The following is a 13,386-nucleotide window of genomic DNA, read 5'->3' on the forward strand; positions in this document are numbered from 1 at the left end:
CCGCAACCGTGTAAGGTCCTTGACCGTAGTGTCATGAATGAGCAATATTAGGCTGATGGGTCCAGTTGTATGGAGGATTAGTCGTGGACAGATGTGCACGCACACGACCAACACATAATATCCTCAGGCTAAGAGATAATAGAAATAGTTTTTCCAACAGAATTCCCATTGCGTGTAAATGTATGCAAAAAAAGCATTAAATCAGAAAAACAACCGTACGCAGGAATGCTACAGCATTTCTTTATGTGCTGGACAAATGGCCTGTGCAGACATAATACCAATTAAGGTAATGGTAACATGCTATATGTATGTTGCTGCTGGTTAGACAGGTAATTGAATAGTTATGACCAGTGTTTAAGACCCCATCTGATCTGTTCATTAATTTGATTGTGTGTGATGTAAACTGACATGCACGGGCAAAGATTTCTCTACTTGCACTCACATGTGGATCTACAAGGCTCAGCACATCAAACACACACATGTACACACAGTCAGCGGGACACACAAGGATAACCTTGCCACAGTGGATGTTTCAAAATTGAATCTGCAGCTCCTTTCCCTCATCTCAGCTGTGGGAGGTGAAGTGACTGCTTCTATTGACGGGGTTTCACCTGAGAGGCTCTCCACGGCTTCTTAACTTCTTTCCTCAGACCCTCCTCAAGTCTGCTGCCCGGTGGCAGGAGAAAGCACTGCCCTTGAAATATGTATGATTTAGAAAAAAAAGGAGGAGGCAGAGGATGAAGAAGAGGAGACAGTGATTTGGCTGGATGACACCACGGTGACTGCACACATTACAGAGACACGCTAGTTATTCACATTAGATCACATATGATTAAGGTTATAAGTTAGTTACTCGCATTAGATCACATTAGATACGATAGATCTGCGTCACAGATCAAGGTATGCTTTCATCTCTGCTGTCGGTGCAAGAGACATGAGGTTAAAATACAGTAGGTCTGTGGAAACTTCAAAGACGATGCCCTTCTATCTCACACTGTTTAGGTAGTGCAGTACAGCTCAGCAGCACTCTGCAGATAGACTGTACAAGGACACAGATTGTCATGAAATAATGCAGAGTGCATAATAGCAGTTGAATGTATAAGTTTGAGGGGCTACATGTTTGTTGACATTGGCTTATTTCATTTGCATTGCATTGCATTGCATAAGTGACAAATGAGTGAGGGATTTTCCTCACAGAGCACACATTTCATTTACAAATAGTCTGCTGTTCAGCTGTGGAAGCTCACATCTTCAGACTTGTCAGTGTCAGTTTGACTGTGGCTTCAGCCGTGGGAAATACAAAGCCACATGTCTACGAGTCACCACAAGCACTGTCACATTTCCCATTCATCCTTTCTTACTGTCTCGCAAAAACCTCGTTTGAAAGAGTTTTAGGATGGCCAAGAAAACCATCTAACGAGTAGATTGGAGTGCACAGTTTGTGCCTTTTTAGGCTAATGATTAAAGACAAAAAGGAAAAAAAACAGTTGCAACAAGCATTATAACTAATAAAGCAGACAATGGACATGGATCTACAAACAAAATATTTTCTTTCAACATTTTTTTTTTTTTTTTTTGTAACTTAATTTACATTTTTATAGCGATTAAATGTATCCTCAAGTTGACCGAAACCAAATCATCATGAATAAACTGATAAAGTGCTACTCCTATAGTTTTTCAGGGCACATTTTTTTTTTGGTATTTTCAAAATTCTCTTTGTAAAATTATTTGACTCTAATTGGTCAATTAAACGAAACAGAAATGTTAGAAAATTAGCACATATTTTAGCACATATTATACAGATAATGCAAGTCAAGAAGTACTACCCTGAGCCTTCCACTTAGCACTTATTGTATTCATACTAGTTTGTTGCACTTATTGTATTCGTTTGTTTCTGCACTGTACTTTTGCTCCGGTTTATGGTCTTAGACGCTTGTTTAAAAAAGGAGATGCACTTATGACTTCTGGTGAATAGTAGTTCTCTTGATTACCTTTGTTGAATACACTTATTGTTAGTCGCTTTGGATAAAAGCGTCTGCTAAATGACTGTAATGTAAGATAATTTGCTAATTTAAACATACAATTTAAGAAAACTTGTAATGCAAAAAATAATGGTCTCATTGTACTGAACTGGGGAAGTGTTTTTTGCTATATTACTACAGTATCTCTCCTTAAAGAAACTATTTACATAATGTTAAGAAATCAGGTTACTTCAGAAGGTCGACACTAACCAGAGAACTTAAGTGCATGCAAACACACCGTCTCTACAGCATCACAGTCTATTTAACTGTAGAAGAAGCAGCAGCGAAGAGCCAGCGTACGTGGGGATGTGTCCATTGCTTGTAAAGTATAGAATCTTCCAGTGCTGATAGACAGAAGTGCCAACAGTTTGCGGGCATGAGAGGGTTGCTTTGAAAAGCAAGAAAAGCTTTAGTCAGCTGCAGAATTTGTCAAAATGCTTAAAATCCTTGAAAAAAAAAACCTGACAGAACTCAATGCCTCTCTTTTGTTTCTCCTGTCTGTCTCTGAAAGTAGATATCTTTGTCTTAACCTTCACAGAACTACCTGGTTTAGTTTGACAGGTGAGTCGAAGGATAACATGAACACACGCACGCACGCACGCACATAAACGCCTCTTGTCAGGACTCTCCATAGACCTGCTGTCTGTTGAGGGGCAGATGAAGGTATAGCCTATAAGAGTAAAACCCAAGTGTGTATCTATGCACATAGATGTGTGTGTGTGTGTGTTACCCTTTTCCTCTGAGAGAGTCATTTTGTGGTTTTCCACATTGGGAATTGACATTTTCTTCCTTTACTTGCTATTTCACAGACTGAGTCGTGACTTTCTTGTCACAACACACACACACACTTCTTACCTTGAATGGCTGCGCAAAGTTTTCACACACTCATGCACGTTCGTATTCACTCATGGAGCACATGCACACACTCAAGGACGCTCACACACACACACGCACACGCACACGCAGATATGCACATGCTATCCCTGTAACTTTTACTAGGTCAACCCCTTAAGGGTGGCCCAAACTTACACTCAGGTAAGAACACAATGCATATTTCTAGATACATGCAGCCTAATTAGGCAAAGAACAAAAAGATCACATTCTCGTGTACCTAGGGTTTCTAATTAAAGGAAATACCTCATTTTCCTCTCATACCTATTCATGACTGAAATAGACATTGAAGGGGAAAAAACGTCTCAAAGTACAAAGTAGAATGGTAGTCTGCCTCAGGTGATTTGTCTTTGCCCCAGGGCTTAGTCCCACTCGCTCTTTAGGAGTTTCACAGGTTTCTTTTAGTTTCCGAATTCATCTCTATCTCTCTCTGTCTGTTCATATTAAATAGGCAAGCGGATCAAAGCGAGAAATGAGCAGAAATGGACATCCCTTTGACTCAGTGTTGTGGTCTGCACTAGCTAATAGGATGTTTTTACCGCACACCTGTCAGCTGTGGAGAGCCATGGAGTGAGTACCGCCTGCAGTGAAGATCATACAGACCAGCAGGTCAGCCGTCGAAGCCCAGAACGAGACTGTAGGGCCTTGAGGGGGTTGGATGTGAGGAGCCGGGGACAACAGACGCAAAGCTCTGTTGGCTTGGAGTGACGGATAGTTAGCCGGTTTTAGCGATGCTCGCTGGGGGCAGTGAATGTGTCGAGGGGAGGATAAATAAGCAACGGCAACCTGCGTGATAGAAATCCCATGAGATTATATGGCAACGGCTGACGTACGGGACAACTGGGACAGATTTGAGAATGGAGTTCACAGATTCTCAGCAGCACCACTTTGGTGCTGAAACATTTCGAGACTAAAACGGATACAGCTGCTGAACAGGCTACCTTTGGTATTTTTTTCTCAAAGTCCCTTTACAGCAGATTACACCAAGGCCTAACTAAATTGCAAATTCTTCTAATCAGTAAATATTCTCTTTTTTCCCCTCACGTCTTTTCTTGTCTCACTGCCTGAATCATTATCATTCTCTGGAAATTACCGTCTGATTGAAATACAGTAAGCTACAGTAGCAATTAAAAAAAATCAGTCACCACATTTGCCTCGTGCAGGCAATGCAAGAAAGTCAACAACAATGGCAAATGATCCATTTCAATTTGTGTGCGACTATCAGCTCGGATTGCAGCAGATTTGTTTGACTCTGAAAGCCTAGGTGATATTTCAAACTGTGAAAGAACCTTTTTTTTCAGAAAAGGTGATTTGTAAGTGTTGGATGGAAACAAATACAACATTTCTGTGTCAGCTTTCCAAATAACAAGACAAAGACTTTCTTAAAGAGGAAAATGTTGCCAGAAAAACACAAATGGAAACAAGTGATTGATTGTCTTGCAGATCTCTGGGGGAAGCGTCAGGAGGAGAGATATCAACCTTTTTTGTCACCAATCTTGTCTCAGCTAGACAGCTGACAAACACCTGACAGATCAAGACAAAGCTGAGCGGCAGGTTTGATGTCATGCTAACTGCTTCACTGAAGGCCATGTTAAGGCGCCCTGTCCTTGAGATGACATATTATGATGCACCTGATGCAGAATTCCAGTCAGCTCTAAAATTGTCCTCACTTTCATGAGCTTTGCCCGTTTCATCTGAGCGAGCCATCAAAGCTCACTTCTAAAAAATGTGTTTGTTTTTTTTAAAAGCTTGAGGTCATTCACTCGCCTCTCTGTACCACCTTTTCTTCCTAATTACTACGTTGGGGATCTATCTGCGCAACAGAAGAAAAAAGGATGATGCAATATATCATCGCATCTTTTTTTTCTCCCTGGCTGACAAAGAGACGGTCCCAGGTGAGTGGATTGTGAGCCAATACGGGCATATTGATTCAAGCCTTCTCTTATGAATCCATCACGGACTTCTGTCATGCCCAGCCTTGTCAAAGAGTGCTTTGATTTCTAGAAACGTACATCAAATCTACCTGCAGTCTGGCTGCAATATCAAACTATCCCCCTTAATTATTCAAAGGTTTCAGACTGGCCTTTATTCATCTGCCGCAACCAGGATGCAATCAAAATATTTTCTTCTTTTGTGAGATAATACCTCAAAAACAATCGGCTACACAAAGAATCACTCTTGAAATTATAAAAAGGAGGTATTTTCGTGGGGGGGGCCGTCTCTAGACAGTGAGTGAATTAGTCAAAAACTAAAGTACAAGCACACACATGCATCCAAACTTTCTGTGGCTGTGTTGTTAAATTCCAGCCTAGGGTATGCCAGTAAATCATTGATGGGTGAATGGGATAGTTCATTCTTCTTGGAGCTCGGTTTGAGGAATAGCAAGAGCCCAGCAAAGCATTTTGAAATGTGAAGTCAGAGAAGAGAGAAGAGGGGCTTTTCTCTCACACAGCCAGGGATCAGAGGCCTGGATGAATCAGTAATGCTACACACACACACACACACAAACACCATGCACTTCTCTTGCTACTACATCATTCTCTCTCATTCTGCCTTTTACACTTCATTTTATCACTTCCAAATCCAGCATGTGGCAGTGTTGTGATGCAATGTTTTTGAAAAAATAAATACCCTCCCATCAGCAACCGAAGACATCAAGACCTGTCTCCGCTTGATTGATTTGAAAAGCTTAGCCTCGTCGTTTAATGCGCAACAGAAGCGTTTGCATCATCTGTTAACATAGAAATGAGTGAAAAAGGTGAGACAATGTGTACTTTCCTTTTTCCTTGATGGCTAAATGTGCGTGGGACAGACGGGGAAGAACAACAAATGCATATAAAAGCAGAGCACAACACAAAAGCAGATGAAGAGATGTGAGCAGAAGAGTAATTGATAACAAACAGGTTCCCTCTTTGTAAATGTGGAAAGAGGAGCGAAATGAAGACAAGAAAGCAGACAATAGGAGGCACTTAAGTTGGAGACTAAAAGTAGGTCAGAGGTTTCACTTAAAAGATGACATGCCAGCTCATTTAAAGTAAGAACACAAGGCAGTGCTCCTGGGAGTTGGTTGCCTGCTCCCGAAGAATATTCAGGAATTCTGTGTCTTAAAAGCAGTTTGCACACAAGTTCCCTATCTCTGGGGGATAAATTAATTACTCACATACCTTTTCTCAAATTCAAAAAGAAAACATTTGTTTTAACATAATGGGCATAGTTCATATTTTGTTATCATAATGAATACATACAAAATATGGACAGCAACACATTTCAATCAGACCCCAAACTTTTGAATACCCCTGCCAAATACATTTCAAAAAGAGACAACACAATGTTTTATCAAAATATTCAAGGTTATTATTATCGCCGCAAGGGGGAATCATGCGATTGCTTGCGTGAGTGTGCAACTCTGTGTCTGTCCATGGCTAAGCCGGCCTTCTGCTGCAGCAAATTGCATATTTTGTGGGATGGCCAGTTATGGATGCATGCTCAAGGATCTCTTGACACAATGTGAAATTAGATTGTAGTATCGAATTCGGACACAAGCTTTAGTCTTGTTGCTACATGTACCAGCACCAGGTCACATCATTAGTAACACTCTAAATAGGCCTGATTAGGAGCAAATGTGACCACCTCTACTGTAAAATCCAAAACAGTTACTCATTGACTAAATGAGTGATGTAGAATTATATTGATGTAGAATACAGTGGGTTGTCTACTTTGTTTGAATAGATGTGCGTTTGGTAATTTGCACGAGCTCAAAGCCGTAACCTTGTTGGATACGAATGTCCATCGTGCAACTGCTGGTTTAGGAATGTGGAAGCGCAGAAACCAGAAGGAGGGGGGATAAGAGAGCCAAGGATTAAGGATGAGTGGCTGAGTAGATGAGGGATAATGGGTAACAGTCTGCTTTCGGAAGGCATGGCATCGCGTGGGAATTCTGAAGAGGACCGACTCAGGCCCGGAGAGAGAGGAAGCTGATTATCCACCCTCTTTTTGTGTGTGGGATCAGGATCAGCAAGCAAATCCCCCACGCGGAGAGGAGAGTCGAGTAAAGGGGGAGGTGGGGCAGGTGAGTTGAGGCGAGAATAGACAATGAACGGAAGGGGAAGATGGGAGAAAAAGAGATGACATGGGAGGGAAAAAAGAGAAGGATGCAGAGGGGAAATAGGAGAGTGTAGGGAAGTAAATGTAGGGTGAGAAAATGTTAGCCTTTGTGCCTTGATTTGGTATATACAATGCAATCAAGTTATCGCTGATGAAGTTTTCTGCCATGCATGATTATGTGCATAAATATATGATTATACCGTTATTTATGTAGTCTGATTTTTAAGCCTTAGTCCTCATTAGCCACTAGATTTTATTGAAAACTGCTTTGTTCCTGTACCCCTGCTTTTTTTTTTCACACCTCAGAGTCTCTGATGATTAAATGAACTCAGAAATATCTTGCTCTAACAACCCGCACTTTCCTGTTCGTCATGGGAGCAAGAGAAGCCAAACTAATTGCGTGCATCTGGATTTGCCAGATACTCAGTGAGGCTGGAATTGAAGGTGTTTATGCGGAAGTGTGTGCAAGCCTGTGTGTGTGTGTGTGTGTATGTGTCTTGGTCCTACTTTCTGCTTTCATGTGTCAGATATCCCCACCTCTCTCTGGTACCTGCAGCAATACAGGAGCCATTAGACACTCACTGAGTGATGAGACGAAGCAGTTTTCATTAAAAACACATTTGGTGAAGACTGGAGGCCTTGAAATGATGTGAAGTCAGAGACAAAGGCTTGTGTTTGTCTTAGGGGGGGGCGAGTTGAGTGACTGATATGTCAGTGTTTCAGACTGTAAAATCGAAAGAAAAAAGAAATCTGCCACTCAAATGAACAGCGACTGAAAGCGAGCCAAGGTTTGATGGCGATGAGAGGCAGGCAGGTGTGCAGGCTTGCGTGCAAGTCTGTGTCAGGTTTTCTGTACTGGAAGGACTAAGTGAGAGAGTGAGAGAGTGAATGACGGTGTGAAGTCATTTGTAGAATTTGTACTATGCTGTAAAGTTAAACTGAGACACTTGCTAACATCTGTCAGTGAGCTGTGGGTTGACAAGAACTAACTCCCTGCTTCTACAGCCTTCCACCTGATACACACCATAACGCCATGCCACCCCCTGGGATGGGAATCCCTCCCCAGGGCGTGATTCATTGGGCCACCAGCCGTCCCATCCGGAGTGTATTACCGTCATCTAGAGACAGATTTGTAGAAGAACAATCAGGCAGCAATTTCAGTAGATTTTACGCTTACATTGTTAACAAGGTAGATGTAACTCAACCCACGGTTAGGAATTACCTCTGGTTTGAGGAACAATGAAAGTGAAGACATGATGGAAGTGATTTATTACTCATAGGGGTGGCATGTTTGTACTAGATAGATCATTTTCTGTATTACAGCCAAAGACATACATAAACAGGATACATGTTGCCAACTAATCATTTGACCAAGACTTTCTGTACTTCAAACAAAAGACTGAGGAAAAACAAAAATGAATGGTACTCAGGTTGTCCACCCATTAAAACGAAATGGAAACTCGCGGCTTTCTTTTTACCGACAACACATCGAAAAGTCTTAACGATAATATTTTCTTCAGCCTTTTTTTCCTATATTCATTCAAGAGCGTTTGAGAACATGACTCATTGATTTCACTTCAGATGTTGCAACCCTTTCCCTGTCCTCACACTCAAATAGCCCCTGCTTGCGCTTGGATTTGCTCTGTTTCAGATTTCCTGTTTCAGATTTTCCTGTGCTCCAGCTATAGACCTTCTCACACAAATTCTGCTTCTGTCTTCATGAAACAGCTGCTCTCCTATATCTCCTCTGCTCTTGGATTTTTTTTAGTGCAAGAACCCTATCAAAGTTGTAATGTGCCAACCGATGTAATGCCAGGTGTCGTGTGGATCAATGAAATGATTCCTGTCTCGTTGCGGGAATCTGTAACCTTTGTTTGTGTTGCAAACAAAGAGTCTCTCTCTAACCTTGGTGATGAATGGCTGTAGCTGTAAAGCAAGTGGAAGAGCCACAGGAGCTACAAGATGACAGAAAGCAATGACACCAGGTTGGGGACTGTCAGGTTTTGGTCCTGGCAACCGGGAACAACCTCTTGTTGTGAGACTGCAATAAAGGATGCAATAGAAATGCAAATTAACCTGATATGGCACTTCATGACATGGTTTAAGAATGCAATAACATGCCAATTGGATAAGGACTTTCTTGACTTTGCCTGGAGGCATCCCCACTGCTTAGTCTGCTGTGACAAATTAAAAGGCTTTTCATGTTTTACAATGTTTGGTAGTGGTGATGATGATGATCAGTCAGCATATCTGAGCAAGAAAACGCCTATATCGTTGTCAATATTAAGGGCTTCAAAGAGGTTTAGTTTTACAGTACCGCAAAGACTGCTTTGACAGTCTAGAGAACCACATAGGGACACAATGTTTTTGCTTCAGGGATGCTGGGCAATGGGTGAGAAACGTGTTGTCGATAGCCGTTTCTGTGGAGAAGGGATATGAAGAAAGTGGGTAGACATTGAGGTGATGTTTAATATTATTTGATAAGCACAAATGCACACACATATATATACACACACACACACACACACACACACACACACACACACACACACACACACACACACACACACACACACACACACACACACACACACACACACACACACACACACACACACACGCAGAGAGCTCTAACAGAGTCAGAGAGATGCCCCAGAGTAGGAAGGTTAGCCAGTCATGAAATTACTAAACAAATAGAGGATTACAGGCTTCCCAGTTCAAACATTTTAAGTGGGCGTTGAAACCTGCAGATAAGCTAGGTGTGTGTTGTGTGTGTAGGTGTGTGTGTGTGTATGTGTGTGCCTGATGGATATAAAAGAGGGGTCTGATGGTGCCTATGACCATGATCATAATGATAATGGCGGTGAACGTGATATAATTACTTAATTATTGCCTACAACAATATGCTACTTAAAATCCCACAGTTGTTGATGCTTGAATATTGCTTTAAGCTTTTCTTGCTTGTGATTCTTTATTTGCTGTGAATTGTTTGACTTTCATGACTTGTTGTAGTGGGTAACAATACAGCATGGCTAGTAGCATATCAGTGTTTACTTAATTTAGTAGATTGAACAGACTGAAAAACAATGTTTTACATAGTCAACAACATCATTCCTTAATGGTATAGGTGCTTGGTAAATTGCTAGCCCCTATGCAGGTACTTTGAGCAGTTGGTCGAACAGCTAATCACTGCAGAGGGAGACTTGTAACGGACCGCTACTATCTAATATAAAAGAAAGGTCACTTTGCTAACGGAGGTAGCTGGGCTAGCACTAGCTCTAATGAGCTACTATGCTAGCCTGTTGACTTCCTGCTGACTTAGCCGGAGAAACCCCTCTTGAGACTGGGAGCAACACAGATGACCAGGTTATAAAGAAGGTAACTTTCTAAATATCTTAGGCTTTCACCGGCGTTGCTCAGTCTACAGGCATTACACCAGCTAGATGAGAGGTTAGCTATGCTTTTCAGCTGCAGCTCAGAACTGTAGGAGGGCATAGCACGGAGTCCTCATTGTTATCAAAGATCAAATATACTAGGGTAAAATAATTTATTAGCCTGGGGGCTAAAAGGCTCACAATTGGAAACCGCTCCAGGAGTCAGCCATGACACGTGACCATAACACAGGAGAATAGACGGATATGCTGCAAATTAAAACCCAGTAAAATGTGCTTTGGATATTTGACAAACCCATGAAAAAGTTCACATAATCTGTCAACACTTACAACATTTTAATGAGGCAAATGCTAATTTACTTGAGCAAAAAATAACAACTCCAGTTCCAGCTGACTTTTCTAAAGTTTTCAACCACATCCCATGACTTTCCACAGCGGACGGGGATTGTATAGTTATCATCATGTTGCCTACGAGGGAATTTTGGTCAATTGATAACAGGTTTCAAATACAAATATTTTTTAACAATTAAAAAACGACTGTGAAAATGTGTTGTATCTACTTTTACCTGTGTGGAGTGCTAAACATTAAAGATATATAACAGTTTAAACTAGAGAGGCACATTTGTTTCTGCTCCATGTTTTGTCCCGTGTGTCAAGAATCAACAACCTACATGGCTCTCTGCAATGCTCGGTTGAGCACCTCATTAAAGCTCTCATCCTATCTCATCTCTTTTCTCATCCCTGTACATTTTATTCTCTCTCCATCCTCCATGTCCACTGGTATTCTGTGAGCTTTCTATACTTCTCCTCCTTCCATCTATCCTTAACTAATTCCCCTCCCTCTAGGGGAGCTTCCAGCCTTTGTCCTTCTCTGCGGCGAGTGGGACCCTGAGCCCTAATCCTCTTTCGTGGCTTGCTAGGGAGAGGGAGGAAAGAGGGCGTGGATTTTAGCCTCTGGAGTTTAGGGCCTGTATCTAATGTAATTACTCATTGTGAATGACCCTGGTGACATGTGGCTGCAGACTCTAAGAGCAGCACAAGACCTCTGTCCTTTCTCTCATAACTCAAAAGCAGGGGTGAAAAAAAAAACATTCTAAGGTTTAAATAATTGTCACCCACAGTGACCTCCATAATCGTACTTTCCACAGATCATTTCAACAATGCTGTCTGTTTATCATGATTCATTACAGCATGTAACTTTTCATAATTATGAGTACATACACCAGGCTCATATGGGCAAGTTCTCACTTTAATCTGCTCCCATGGGAGAGGTGAGGCTAAACAGGCTAACCGGGTCCACAGCTTAATTGAGCAATCTCAGGAAACTGTGTGGAGGGAAAAAGGAAAAATAATCTCAACGCTCGGGCTTCTCTCAGCTTGTGAACAAATAGGTCAAGTAGACGCACGAGTGTAGGCGTTCACATGCTTTGATATTTCTGCATGTTATTTCCACGAGCGTGGAAGAGGATGCATCACTCACCAGGAACTAAGCAGTTTGTTCATTTTCATAGGGTCAACAACTAGTCTGTTCGCAAAATGACAAACGCATCTCCTCCCGTTTACCAGCAGGCACTCTCTCCCCGGATCTAACAACCTTTATTTCAGATCACGTCTCAATATGTCCCCCCCCCAGCAGGACGTATTGGACTTGCAGTCGATACATCATCTATCATTGACTTTCTTCTTCAGAGCTTGAAACGTTGAAGCGTTCTGATCTCGTCTGCCAGCCCAGCAAGTCTCTGGCAGAGGACAAAAGTTAACAAAAGAGAAATACAAATGAATTATTGAGTGATGTGGGGGGACAAACGAGGGCTTTATGCGCTGCTCAAGCGCCCATTTAACCTTAAGTAATTATTTGGCTTCTGCTTTTAATGGAGGCCTGAGCAAGTGAGATAAATCAGCGCTCACTTGAGAGATACTAAAGGATTTGCGAGTGAGAGACAAGTTGACAGAGTAAGTGCTGATGAGCCTCCCACACAATTAAGCGCACAAATGTACATTAACCAAGGACACATGCACAAACACGTTTTTCTTTTTCTCACCAACATACTCACATGTAACTAATGGCTTAATTGGAGTTAAGGTCATGGCTGTGTAAAGTTATGAAATAAGTCAATCATTTATTATGTTGCTCACACATCCTGACCACCAATAAATACAGCAAATTAATGGATATACATGGTATGGGAGGTTGTTGAAGCCGTAGTTAAAAATGCAGCAACAGAAGAGCCACAATTGTATTGAAAGACACACGGTGAAGCACAGGAACACACACAAACACAGAGCCACACAGTTGTTTTGAGTGAATTTGATTCATGTTTAAGTACCCCGGTTGCTGTCACGATCATCATCAGCTTTCAGCTCTGTAATTTGTTTTAAAAAGGGATTGTTGTAAAGGAGATGTTTTGCCAGTCTTGCAGTTTTGCCAGATAGTTGCCAATGAAATGAATTGACTTTGTGTGTTTCAGGGTTGTGTTGCGTTCACAGTTCAAACTATGGAATTTGTTAAATAGTTTCAAAAGAATTTGTCAACCCCTTCACTTCTCGTTTCCCACCATTGCAAGGTCAAATGTATCACCTAAACAGCATTTTGCCCTTTAACAAATGATTAAAAAAAAAAGACAGATCTTGCATAAAATTTGGGTTTGGATATTCGCAGCGACCCCTCTGACCTTTATTTTATGAACTTGTCATATTTGGCAACCTTTTGACCTTTCTTCCCAACGCCATCGTCAAGCCCAAATTTCCACTTGGGAATAAGAAAAATCCATTTTCGGAGGGGACACCCACACTGAGGCCAACATTTCACCTTCACATTAGAATGATTGCGATGATGTTTGTTTGGTATATTCATGCTCCAAGAAGGATTGAGTTGAATGATTCTGCAATCCTTCCTTTTATCACCACACTAAGGACAAAACTGACAGAAAATCTAGCAGCAGATACGTTTTAAATGATCTTTACCGAACATAGATGTT

The sequence above is a fragment of the Pholis gunnellus genome (assembly GCF_910591455.1).
Source record: "Pholis gunnellus genome assembly, chromosome: 16".
Taxonomy (NCBI): domain Eukaryota; kingdom Metazoa; phylum Chordata; class Actinopteri; order Perciformes; family Pholidae; genus Pholis; species Pholis gunnellus.